Raw genomic sequence first — 14,754 nt, 5'->3', positions numbered from 1 at the left:
TTTTTTTAGGGGGGGCGTTGGAGTGTCTGATTATAATTTCAAAGTAAATTCTGTATTAAAATTACTAAATAAGCAAATCCGTTACAGTCCATGAAACAGGAAGTATAAGGATGAGAAAAAAGCAGTTTAAATCGGAAAGCTGGGCACAATGTGAACTGCTCTATCAGAGCAAACTGTTCATTTAGTATTCATGTATTTTAGTGATTTTTGAGTCACTGTCCATTTAATCCAGAGGGAGAGAAACATCACAGCAACGCGACAAGCAATGCGAACTTTGTTGTGTTAGTGTTCGTGTATTTAGTCAGAGAGATAGGAAGATGAATTTACTATCTCTGGTTAGTGTTCGTTTTCATTTAGTGTTATTCATTTGATATCATCGGATGTTATTGAGCTGTTAGCCTATTGTTACCTTAATTTTGTGACATTTCATGATTAAAAAAAAAAACATCCCCCCTTCAGGTTTTTTGACAAATCGCACCCTGTATATATATATATATATATATATATATATATATATATATATTAGTGCTGTCAAGCGATTAAAATATTTAATCGCGATTAATGTCGCGACTGTCATAGTTAACTCGCGATTAATCACAATTTAATCGCACATTTTTGTCACATGAAAAACCATTGTAATTCTCTTATCAGCATAAAAACATGAATGAGCTTGCTTTGTATTGCAAAGCATAACACGTTTTGACACAGCCACTGCAAAGTGAAACCTAAGCCGAACACCGGGGCTAGCAAAAGAACCATGAGTGAAGTGATCTACTGCTTGAGTTAGTCTACAACTCAGAGAGACAGGTTACACAGTGACGGTAGGCTTGACATGCTTGATTATAATATAAAGTACACTATTATATTAACTTTAAGTTGTTCGTTGATAAATATTGCATTGAATCTGATCTTTACTGTTTCAGCTCACTTAACACATTTTGTACTTTTACACTTTCTGCCTGTTGATGCGTCGCGCTGTCCAATCAGAGGCGGCCAAATTTGCATATTACAGGAAGGATTTCTGGGATAGCATTGAGTTTACAGTTCAGAGGGATCTGGCTTCTTTAGACGCTGTCTTCTTAAAACTGAATAAATATTTAAAAAGAGCCAAAGGAGCCAGTCTTTTGAACGGCTCTTTTCAAAGAACGGATCACAAAGATGCGGATCCCATCAAAGAGCCATAAACCCCATCTCTACTAGCGCGCCCTGCCCACGCTGGTTCTTTGGGGGGGGAGGGCAGAGGACTCTGGCTGTGCGGGGCGTGGCATTACGGTCTAGCTGCTATCGTTTTCCTAAGCAAAGTCTCTGTTGCAAGTTCCTGGCAGTTTCAAAAGCTTATGAAAAACCTACATCATGTCACAGAGCGTTAATCTCGCGATAAAAAAAATATCGCCGTTAAAATTGAGTCAAGTTAACGCGTTAATAACGCGACATTTTTGACAGCACTAAATATATATATATATATATATATATATATATATATATATATATATATATATATATAAACTAGCTACTTCTGATGAAAGCCATGCACCTTGCTGAAACTAACTCTGACTATGACATTTTGCTAAACACAATAAGTTAATCTGGGAGAAGTTGACAGTCTTTCACCTATTTGTGTGGCACATATTAGAATTTTTAGCCAGTCCTTTCAAGTTTGTAAGCCTGTTGTGCATGACAACGTTTACATCACTGTTATAAACACTGTCTACAAGATAACTATGTACCATTAACGTGAGCTAGCTACCAAATTTGCTTGTCGACCCGCTTGGTATTAATGAGTGTGTATTCTCACTTATCAGTGTCTTGTTTTTTTCTGTCTTCCTCTTCCCTTTTCTTCTTTCTCTTCTGGCTCCCTGATGGGTAATTTCGCTTCATATTTGATTTTTTTTTTTTGCCGCGGAGCTCTGCAACCACTTGACTGGACGGAGATGGGCATTGAGGGATTGACAACAGACTGTCATTGCACTTTTCGGCCAAAGCATGTAGGGAGGTGCTGTTGTGCATTGGGGGCCCCCCTTGGAACTAGGATATTTCAACAAGTGTCATTAGGCACTGCGCTGCTGCGCTCAAAAAGTTGTCATTGCTATTGAATACATAACCAGTCGTTCGGCAGCGGGGGCCCTTCGAAGGCTGGGGCCCTAGGCAATTGCCAAGTCTGCCTACCTTGTTGCAACGGGTCTGTGGGGCGCTACTCCCTCTTTACCACCTGGGACAAACTGGCCCCCAGCCCGCTGTCCAATATGACAGAGCAAGACAAAAGGGAAGGAAAAGTCAGGAGAATGGAACAGCGGGTCCCCACACAAAACTGCTTTAACCTGGGCAAAAGCCCGTTCACACAGTTCCATCCACTTGACCATTTCTGGTGCCCCCTTTTTAGTGAGGTCAGTCAGCAGGCTGGTGACACCCGAAAAATTAGGTACAAACCTCCTGTAATTACCAACCAGCCCAAGAAACTACCTCACCCCCTTTTTGGTCTTGGGTCTCGGGCAGGGCACAATTGCTGTTGTCTTATCAATTTAGAGATGCACCTGCCCATGACCCAAGTGGAAGACTAGATACTGTACTTCCACCTGCCCAATTGCACACTTCCTTGGGTTTACTGTGAGTCTCATACCTCTCAATAATCTCAGGACAGCCCTTTGATGATGTAAATGTTGCTGCCAATTGTTACTGTAAATAATGATGTCATCTAAATCGGCAATGGCATACACACTGTGTGGATTGAGGATTCTGTCCATGACATGCTGAAATGTTGCTGGGGCTCCAAGCAACCCAAATGGAAGGGTGATAAACTGGTGTAAAATCAATGGAGTGGAAAAGGCTGTTTTTATTGGAATATTGGCATAAAGGGTATCTGCCAATATCCCTTAGTCAAATCCAGTGCTGAATAAAAGTGAGCTGCGCCTAACCAATCAAGCAGTTCATCAATGTGTCAAATTTAGATACGTTATTGAATTTTCTAATGTCTACACAGAACTGGACCTATCCGTCAGCCTTGGGGACCAAAACTACTGGGCTGGTCCAGTCACTGTGCAACCCATCGATTACCTCCATGTTGAGCATAGCCTGGAGTTCATCCCGAACCACATTTTTTGTGTTTGAGGAACCAATATGGGCAGCTGCATACCACCCCTGGAGGAGTCTCAATGTGGTGCTCTAGCAGGTTAATGTGACTGGACAGAGGTGACAAATCGGAGAATTCCTCCTGCAACCTGTGTTCTCTGGGATGGTGAGAGGTGGTCTCCACGGGGGACTAGAGTGAATTGGGCTGCCCTTTTTACACTTCCCTCCAGTTCTAGCTCTGCCCTCTCAGGAATCTCTGTTATCAGAGCCACAGGAAACTCCTCTCTTCACGGTTTCAGGAGATTGAAGTGGTAAATTTGAAGTGCATTGCTTCTAGCCATCCACCTGACCTCATAATTGACTTCTCTGACTTGCCATTTGACCTCAGAGGGTCTTTGCCACATTGTGAGTAATTTAGAGCTTGACATGGATAGTAAAATGATCACTTTATCTTCCAGTGCAAATTTACGTAGCCAAGTCCCCCATTATACAGCCGGGATTGTCATTCTTGCACATGGTGCAAATTCTCCTGGGTTAGATGACTGAGCATGTGGAGTTTTGTTCTGGGGTCAAGAACATACTGAATTTTATTTTTACTTGTAGAAGGTCCCTCCTCCAAATTTTCCCACATGACGTCCAAGATGCACCCATGCAATAATTCAAATGGGGAGAATCCCATGGAGGATTGTGAGACCTCTCGTACTGCAAAGAAGGGTTCCAACCACCCGTCCCAATTTCTTGCATCATCTTGAAGGAACTTACGAATCATGTTTTTCAGTGTTTGACTAAATTTTTCAACTAGCCCATCTGTTTGTGGATGGTACACACTGATATGAATCTATTTATTCCCTAGCAATTCATACAGTTTGTGAAGTGTGCATGAAATGAACGTCGTGCCAGGACCTCTTTTGGAATCCCAACTCAGAGATAACATGGAAGAGTGCTTCTGCAACACTGTGTGCAGAAATGTTGCATAGGGGCACTGCTTCAAGGGTATTGTGTTGCATAATCCACTAGGACTAACAAAAAGTAATACCCTTGTGCAGATCAATCTAATGGCCTGATGAGATCCATACCAGTTTTTTTAAGGGGATCTCAATCAATAGTAAAGGGCACAATGGTGCTGTTGGGGTGGCCAGCAGATTCATCAGTTAACATTAGTGACATGTTGCACACCACCTGTGACTGTTGCCGTGAATGCCTGACCAATAAAAGTGGGCCACGAGTTGGTTTAGTGTTTTATCCTGACTTAAATGACTCACCATGCGATTATGATGAGCTGCATGGAATAAAATTTCCCTGCGGCTCTTTGGAATCAACAACTAGGTTGTTCTGCATCACTTGTTATAACACATCATTAATAACAGAAAAATACATGTAGGAGAGTGCAAAGTTAGGCTGGAGGTTTTGACCATTGGTTACTCTCACTTGGGAAATCCCAAAGGAAATTTCCTGCAGAGATTGGGGGTGGAGCCTTCATCACTCTCCATGTCCCCATGATGCAGAGCTGACACAGATAGACTACCTCCCCAAATAAATCCCCTGCAGTGAAGTCAAGTCAAGTTTATTAACCCCGCCGACAGTAGTCGGAGGGGTTATTATTTTCACCTGCGTCAGTCTGTGTGTGTGTGTGTATCTGTCTGTCTGTCTGTGTGTCTGCAAGATATCTCAAGAACCAATGGATCGATTTGGACCAAATTTTGTACATGTGTTGCCAATCACCCAGGAAGGAAACCATTAAATTTTGTAGATCAAAGGTCAAGGTCATGGCAGAACTTCGAAATTTTCGCCCAATGTATTTTAATAGGGAAAAGGCGGGGTTTGCACTCGTTAGAGTGTCCCTGTCTAGTTTGTATAGCGCTTTTAACAATAAACATTGTCGCAAAGCAGTTTTACAGAATTTGAACAACTTAAAACATGAGCTAATTTTGTCCCTAATCTATTCCCAATGAACAAGCCTGTGGCAACAGTGGCAAGGAAAAACTCCCTCAGATGACATGAGGAAGAAACCTCGAGAGGAACCAGACTCAAAAGGGAACCCATCCTCATTTGGGCAATAACAGACAGCATGACTATAACATTAACAGTTTTAACATGAAGACAGTTTTGTTGATGTTATAACTCTTCATTGATGGAAACTTGAGTGCAAAACTGTTCATGATAACTGCAGTCCTAAAGTTAGCAAGTCAACTGTAGTCCTCAGCCATAAAAGCATTACTGTAAGAGTCTACAGCATCCTCCAGGTATAACCTAGCCTGGGCCCGCCCATCCTAAGCGTGACGCAACACGAGGGCCTGTTGCGAGCTTAGTCTGGCCAGGCAAGCTATCTACAGCTCTTCCAAGCTCCCGAAAAATCGGGAACCAATCAACTTTGAGCATCTCCAATGGCCCTGGGTAGAGGTGTGTTCAAGGCACTGACGTAGTAGAACTGCGACCGGAAGCCATAGATTGTTTACAGAATCTATGCCGGAAGCGCTTCATTCACGCTTCCGCATCTATTACGCATAGATGCTGTATTGAAAGCATTCAACGGGAAGTTCTCATTGAAAACGGAGCAAAGAGCAGCCCTGGAGGTATTTATTGAAAGGAAGGGCGTTTTTGCCTTGCTCCCGACTGGCTTTGGTAAGAGTTTAATCTACCAGTTAGCCCCGTTGCGTCACATACATCAGAGGAAAGAGTGATGTGATTGGTTTAAGCTTCGTCACAGCCTTTTCTGGCTTCGACCAGTAGCAAACTGAGGCATTTCAGGGAGGCGGGTCAACCACGGGCTCTGGGAAACGGTTGGGCTTAATATCTTGGCCAGACCAATAGCTCATAGAGCTTTGTCGCGTTAGCCAGACTAGGTATAACCCTCAACTGTCCTCATGGGGCCATCCTTCACAGGAGCGATGCGATAAAACTCCGACCAGACACAAGGCACCAGGATGGATCAAGCAGGTCCGAGGGGCAGAAGAGGCCAGCATCTCAATCCCAGGACCAACATGTAACTCAGAGGGACAGATGGGGGGGGGGGGGGGGAGAAAGAAAACACAGGTTGTTAGGTATGCCCTAAAAATGACACAAGTATTAAATCTGTGTGGTAGGCTCTCAGAGACGAGAGTCTTGACATCAGGCATAACACACAACAATGGCATGTTAATATGGTTAAAAAATATCATGACCTGCTCTGGCTGGATGCTTGATTGGGTGATGGGAGCACACTCCTCAGCAATGATGAGATGCAGATGGGACCCTTAGGGCTGGCCAAGACAATTCAGTTACATTTCACCGGGTCTGGGACATGCGACAGAATGTCTGACGGCCAATTCCCTGCAGGCTACGATAGCCAGTCGAGGTCTCCACCTTCTCCACCAAAAGATTTCCTGTTGACTCCATGTAACTCAGAGGAACAGGTTTGGGGGGGGAAGAAAACGCAGGTTGTTAGGTATGCCCAATGTCACTTGAATAAGTAGGAACAATATACATATTGCACTGAGTACAAGCAGGGACTCCGGCAACTAACTATGACAGCATACTGTAACTAAAAGGGGAGAGCCAGAAGGTAACACAGGCATGAGGGAGCCCCAGGACATAAAGCAGCCAGCCACTACACCGTCAACAAACTCGAGTGAGCAAGCAAGTGGGGACTGACAGCATCCATACATCCCAATTTACCAAAACACTCTATATCTGAGGACCCTCTAGATCTACACCTTTACCTCATAAACACCATTAACAAAAGGCTTGACTAAACAGATATGTTTTCAGCCTAGACTTAAATGCTGAGACTGTGTCTGATTCCCGAACATTACTTGGAAGGCTGTTCAATAACTGTGGGGCTTTGTAAGAAAAGGCTCTGCCCCCTGATGTAGCCTTCACTATACGAGGTACCAGCAGATAGCCTGCACCTTTTGATCTAAGTAGGCGTGGTGGGTCATAGAGGAGCAGAAGTTCACTCAGGTACTGTGGTGCAAGACCATTTAGTGCTTTAAAGGTCAATAGTAGTATTTTATAATCAATACGAAATTTGATTGGGAGCCAGTGCAGTGTGGATAAGACAGGCGTGATGTGGTCATATTTTCTAGTTCTAGTAAGGACTCTTGTTGCTGCATTTTGAACTAACTGGAGCTTGTTTATGCCCTTATTGGAACATCCAGACAGTAAGGCATTACAATAATCCAACCTGGAGGTAACGAAAGCATGGACAAGTTTTTCCGCGTCATGACATTAAATTTCTTATCTTAAAAATATTTCTGAGATGAAAGAAAGCTATCCGGGTGATGTTATCAATGTGAGTTTCGAAAGAAAGACTGGGGCCAATAATCACTCCGAGGTCTTTTACTGCTGCACGTGAAGAAACAGAAAGGCCATCCAGAGTCACTGTGTAATCAGAAAACTTACTTCTAGCTGCATGTGGTCCTAGTACAAGTACTTCAGTCTTGTCAGAGTTAAGCAGAAGGAAATTAATAAGCATCCAGTGTCTAATGTCCTTAACACATTCCTCAATTCTATTAAGCTGGTGTCTCTCATCAGGTTTTGCAGAGACGTACAACTGTGTGTCATCAGCATAACAGTGGAAACTAATACAATGTTTATGAATAATATCACCCAGAGGTAACATATATAGAGAAAAAAGCAGTGGACCCAAGACAGAACCTAGTGGAACACCAAACTTTACCTCAGTACATCTAGAAATATCACCATTTATATCAACATACTGATAACGATCACTTAGATAAGACCTGAGCCAGGAGAGGGCCGTTCCCTTAAAAGGATAGTTCGGGATTTTTGACATGAATCTGTATGGCATCCCCATCAATAGTGTCGTGCAAATACACTGACTTACCCCTGACAGCATCCTGTGAGTCCAGTTCTTGTCCAGTTTTGGTCCAGACGAAAGTAGTCCGGCAAGTTTGTTGGGGTCACGAAAGTAAAACGTTTTTCGTCTCAAAACAGTATGTGTTCAAAAGAGTGATATATTTGCATCACAAAACCGTTGCCAAATAAAAAGTCAGACCTCAAAATCGCTTGGCACTATTTTCTCTTCCTTCTTATCACTGCGCGCTGCCGCCAGGTGACAGCCACGGCTGTTTCATTCATTGTTTTAGTGATGGGAATTTCGGCTCTTTTTCGGGAGCCGGCTCTTTTGGCTCTTCTTACTATAAGGATCCGGCTCTTTCGGCTCCCAAATGGCTCCTGAGATTTTATTTTTGATTTAATTGCTGCAATTAACTAGTTAATTAATTACATTATTATTTATATTTTATCAATAGGATGTTTTCCATTTCATTTTTTAGTTTTTGTAGCCATTGTAAAGCTTTGTAAAGTATAGTAGTGTAACAATGTTCTAACTATAGAAATAAAACTTACTTACCAATTAATAAATTATTTTCTCACAAACATAATGCAAAACTGTGTTATATTACCAATATAAAATACACAGAAGACATCAACTGTTTATCCTTTATGGCTTTATTTCACACTCGACCTTGAACAAAATGCCACAAAATAAATTATGAAGTATAAATGAGGCCTAAGAAACTATGAAGCAAAGTTGGAAATTATTTTAACAAACACAGAACAATGTGCAACAAAATATGTGGCACCTTGAGCGCATGTAAAAAGAGAAAAAAGTGCCGCACTCTGCTCCACCAGTAATGAGAAGCCGCTGGAACAGCAAATATGCTCCTGTTATAATGACTGCTGTCTCGTTGTATACCGCAGATTAATCTTGCCATGCCAAGGCGGTTGCCGACCGAACCTGTCAATTTATGAGCGACAATTTATATCATGAGCTTTAGGAATTCACGGCAACAAAACAATGATCATGGTTGTCAAATAGACAATCATCCTTCAGCTGAGCTGAACTCTGTCTCTCTCTCTCTCTCTCTCTGAGGCACCTAAGGACAAAAAACTGATTCGGCTCCCCAACTCGGCTCCCACCGAAGAGCCGGCTCCCGTCGTTCACTTCAAAGAGCTGGCTCTTTGAACCGGATCGTTCGCGACCGATACATCACTACATTGTTTACTGCTAGCAAAGTTAGCGACAACATGTCTGACTACGATGGTGAAATGTGTGCGGAGATTCAGCCACATCTTTGTTGCTACAGCCTGGATAGTCGCAAGTGTGCACCATTTTCACAAATATATCATTGTATAGGTTATAGAAGGTGATAAATTTGTCACTGTTCTTGATCTCAAATTAGCTTGTTAGCGCCACTGATCTGAACTCCTAATCACTGCCAAAGAATGGGAAAGGTGTTGATTCCTGCGCAGATGTCAACATGACAGCGCGCAGTGATACCGAGGGAGAGAAAATAGTGCCAAGCGATTTCGAGGTCTGACTTTTTATTTGGCAACGGTTTTGTGATGCAAATATATCACTCTTTTGAACACATACTGTTTTGAGATGAAAAACGTTTTACTTTCGTGACCCCAACAAACTTGCCAGACTACTTTCGTCTGGACCAAAACTGGACAAGAACTGGACTCACAGGATGCTGTCAGAGGTAAGTCAGTGTGTTTGCATGACACTATTGATGGGGATGCCATACAGATTCATGTCAAAAATCCCGAACTATCCCTTTAACTCCCACAACATTTTCTAGTCTATCCAGAAGAATGGAATGATCAATGGTATCAAATGCTGCACTAAGGTCAAGCAACACAAGCAGCGAGACACAGCCCTGATCAGACACCAACAGTAGGTCATTTACTACTTTAACCAGTGCTGTCTCTGTGCTATGATGAGGTCTAAATCCTGACTGATACATTTCATGGATGTTATTCCTATGTAAATATGAGCATAACTGTTCTGCCACAGCTTTTTCAAGGATCTTGGAGATAAAGGGGAGGTTTGATATTGGCCGATAATTGGACAGCTGACAGGGATCAAGGTCAGGTTTTTTAATCAGGGGTTTGATAACTGCTAGTTTAAAGGATTTGGGTACATAGCCAATCGTAAGAGAAGAATTTATTATTTTTAGAAGCGGTTCAATTACTTCAGGTATTATCTGTTTGAATAGACATGTAGGTAAGGGATCTAGTATGCAAGTTGAGGCTTTTGATGCAGAGATTAATGAAAGTAATTCAGTTTCTTTAAGGGGAGTAAAACATTCTAACTGATGATCTGATACAGTTATATAGTTAACTACAAGGTCACTTTCATTGTCTGACCTTAAATTAGTAGTTTGAATTTTTTGTCGGATATTCTCAATTTTGCCATTAAAGAAATTCATGAAGTCGTTGCTACTACATACTGCAGGTGTGCATGTGTCTATAGTGGACTTATTCCTGGTTAATTTTGCTGCAGTATTAAATAGGAATCTAGGATTATTTTTGTTATCTTCTATTAGGGAGGAGAAATATGTTGATCTCGCAGCACTAAGAGCTTTTCTATACTTCAGGAAGCTCTCCTTCCATGCTAATTTGAACACTACCAATTTTGTTTGATGCCATTTACATTCCAATTTTCCAGTGGTCTGTTTTAATGTGCGAGTGTCATCATTATACCAGGGTGCTAATTTTTTTGTCTCTGACCATTTTCCTTTTTAGAGGAGCTACATTATTTAAGGTATGGCGGAATGTTGACTCTAAGCATTCAGTTGCCTGATCAAGTTCTGCAGGGGCTGACAGTGACTCAATCAAAGTTGATAACTCTGGGAGATCATTTATAAAGCTCTGTGCAGTAGTTGACGTGAAAGTACGTTTAATACAGTAGCGTGGTGAGGTGCATATATTATTACTCAGACATAGTTTGAATGAGATGAGATAATGATCTGAGATAACTTCAGACTGTGAAAGTATGACTATATTGTCTACGTTTAATTTGAATGTTAGTATTAGATCAAGGGTGTGACCACCATTATGGGTCATTCCTATGACATTCTGATTAATCCCTACTGAATCTAAGATGGACACAAACGCTGAAATCCCCTGCATTTTGTTACACCAGGACCCATCCACAAATAAGTGCTTTGCTAATATTTTAAACCCTGGTCAATTTGTCCCCAGGATTAGTAGATGGGTGAGGTGAGGACTAACTGCCACCTTGACACTATGCTTTTCACCCCTAAATTGGATAGTGACAGGCACCAGTGAATACTTGAACATCCCCATGTACACATCTCACTTTCACCAATTGTCCATTCCCCAGTGCCCCACACTGAATCAGGCTTTGATGAACTGTGGTCTGATTCTAGCTCAAGTCAACCAAGGCCTGATGTGTACTTCCTTGAATACTCAGTGCCACTTGGTACACTCCTGCTTGACTGGAGAGACCTGAGGTGCACCAGGAAAGCAGATCAGAATCCCCACCTCCTAAAGGGGACACTGATCTCAGAAGTACCCAGTATTACCACCACGCCTGCAGAATTGCTCAGGCTTTATCCCCGTCTTGGTGAACACAGATGGTTCCTCCTGTGGGGAGAGAGAGGGAGTTTGTGGCAGCATTGGCACAGAGGCACAAGGGTGTGAGGGAAATGGGGAGGGGCATGGGTTCAGGGAGTGAACGGGCTTCGGGAGAATTTCCATGATGCAGGAATAGGGAAGGAGCAAGGAGACAAAGAAGGAGAGAGAGAGAGAGAGAGAGAGAGAGAGAGGGAAAAGGGGCAGGGCTGCCTGCTTCCAGAAACACCACCAGCTGATCCTCTGCCAGCCAGACTACCTGCTCCAGTGATGCCATGCAGTGGTACTGGACCCAGGCTGCCGCTCCTGCCAGAAACCAACTGATGAAATGCTCCAATACCACTTGGTTGATGTCATTGGTGTCACATTCTTCTGTGAGCAGGCACTGGTGGCAGGTGTCTTGGAACTATTGGTCAAAGCAAACAGGCAGCCTACTTCCCTGAAGGCCAAAATGCGAAAGCACTGGTGGTGTTGCTCTGGAGTGTGACCGACCCGCTGTAGTATGGCTCATTTCAGTTCCAGATACTCCAGCAGGTTGGAGGCTGGGAGATGTTGAGCTGTGAGCTGGGTTTCCCCTGACCAGAGCTGCAATAGGTGGACCACCCACTGTGAGGCTGCCCACAAGGATGCCTCAGTGACATACTCAAACAGCTCCACAAAGGCCTTTGAGTTGTCCTGTGGAGTGATTTTGGCTAAGACATGGGCACAGGAGCAGAGGGTGGAGTATCTGCTGGGTGGACCAGGCTCTGGATCATCTGCCAGTTCTCTGCCTGATGTTGCTGTTGCTTGATGTTACTGCCGGAGGAATGAGTGTCTGATGTTGGGTTTGGTGGATGCTGACAAGGGTCTGGGGGATCTTGATGACTGGTGTGGACTCCATGACAGCATTTTCACCTCAAGCCTTGGTTTTCAGCACCAGTGTAACATTTTGAGGCTTGTGGGAAATGAAGGACTGGGAGACAGGCTTGTGACAACATAAGGTGCATTTAACAGTGTCTTACAAAAGTATTCATACCCCTTTGTGTTTGTCCTGTTTTGTTGCATTACAAGCTGGAATTAAAATTGATTTTTGGGGGGTTAGCACCATTTTACTTACACAATATGACCACCACTTTAAAGGTGCAAATTGTTGTTTTATTGTGACACAAACAATAATTAAGATGAAAAAAAAACCAGAAATCTGGAGTGTGCATAGGTATTCATTGGTCCAACCAATTCACTTCATAAGTCACATAATTAGTTGATTAAGATCCACCTGTGTGCAATCAAAGTGTCACATGAGCTGTCACATGATGTCTGTATAAATCGACCTGTTCTGTAAGGACCCTGACTCTGCAACACTACTAAGCAAGCAACATGAAAACCAAGGAGCACTCCAAACATATCAGAGACAAAGTTATGAAGAAATATGGCTCAGGGCTGGGTTATAAAACATATCCCAAACTTTGAATATCCCAGGGAGCACCATTAAATTAATTATAGCAAAATGGAAAGAATATGTCACCACTACAAACCTGACAAGAGAAGGCCGCCCACCAAAACTCACAGACTGGGCAAGGAGGGCATTAATCAGTGATGCAACAAAGACACCAAAAATAACACTGAAGGAGCTGCAAAGATCCACAGCGGAGATGGGAGTGTCTGTCCATAGGACCACTTTAAGCCATACACTCCACAGAGCGGGGCTTTATGAAAGAGAGGCCAGAAAAAAGTAATTACTTAAGAAAACACATTTTGAGTTTGCTCAACAGCATGTGGCAGACTCTCCAAACACATGGAAGAAGGTTCTCTGGTCAAATGAGACTAAAATTGATCTTTCTGGTCATCATGGGAAATGCCATGTGTGGTGCAAACCCATCATCCTGAGAACACCATTCCTACAGTGAAGCAGTATTGTAGTCGAGTCACTAAACCCCAGTGTTCAAGTCCAAGTCATTAAAAAAAATTGAGTCGAGTCTGAGTCAAGTACACTATTGATCTGAGTCAAGTCCAACACTCCAACTGCACCATTTGACGGTGGCTGCTTTAGCCCCATTACCATTAGTTCGTTCCTGAACATGATGTATGAACAGGTGAATGTGCGTTCTCTTTGTCAGGGAATGTGAAGTATTCTGTCAGTGGTGGTTGGAAGATGGTTGTAAGTGCAGAAGGTGTGTTCATTAATACAATTGAAAACAGGTAAACAATCCAGAACAGCAGGCAAAATCGTAAAATGGTGAAACAGGCAATAGGTCGAGTGAGGCACAAACAGGCTATCATAGACTAAGCAGAATCAAAGACAAGAAACAGGAAATCAGGGATCAGGAAACCAAACAAGGAAATAAGGCTCAGTAATATGTCAGCAACACAACTCAATACTTTGCAAAGTAAGTGTGTTTTCACAGTTTTTATATAGGCGCACTGAGTACGCCTTAATCCTGTGTAGGTGCGAGTCATTTACGGCATGCGTGCGAGAGTCTGCTTGGTGCATGCACTGTCCGGAGTGGACCCAAAAGTCTATCTGATGCACATGCCAGGGCGCATAGGTGTGACACTCTTACACGAAATTAGTACAAAATTAATGTAGATATAAATATCTTATGCCAAATTATTATGGCATGTTACAAAAAAATAAAGAAAAAATTCGAGTCCTCATCTCCATTTTCCAAGTCCTAATGCAGTTAATGCATGAGTCCAAGTCCAAGTCATCAGTGCTCAAGTCCGAGTTGAGTCATGAGTCCTTAAAGTTACGGCATGAGTCGGACTTGAGTCCAAGTCCTGGACTCGAGTACTACAAGCCTGCAGTGAAGCATGGTGGTGTCAGCATCATACTGTGGGGACATTTTTCATCTGCAAGGACAGGAAAGCTGGTCAGGACTGAAGGAAACATAACTGGCACTATATATATAGGGCAATTATGGAGGAAAACCTGTTTGAGTCGGCCAGAGGTTTGAGACTAGAATGAAGTTTCACATTACAGCAGGACAAGGACCCTAAACATACTGCTCAAGCTACACTGGAGTGGTTTAAAGGGAAACATTTAAATGTCTTGGCATGGCCTAGTCAAAGCCCAGACCTCAATCCAATTGAGAATCTGTCATATTGGTGTTCCGTGTGAGGAATGGTAATTGTTGGCTTCTGCAATATTGTAGCAACAGCAGACAAAGTTAAATTTACTGAGCAGTTCCAGGACTTTTCTAGGTAAGTCACTAGTCTTATACAACTGTCAAGGCATATACATCCAGGTGTGCTTGAACCAATTACAGTACTGTAATACTGTAATATTAACGGTCGCTAGATACTAATTCTCTAACCCTTTTAATA

Source organism: Neoarius graeffei, chromosome 9, assembly GCF_027579695.1.
Source record: "Neoarius graeffei isolate fNeoGra1 chromosome 9, fNeoGra1.pri, whole genome shotgun sequence".
NCBI classification, from domain to species: Eukaryota; Metazoa; Chordata; class Actinopteri; order Siluriformes; family Ariidae; genus Neoarius; species Neoarius graeffei.
This window is presented reverse-complemented; position numbering follows the sequence as displayed.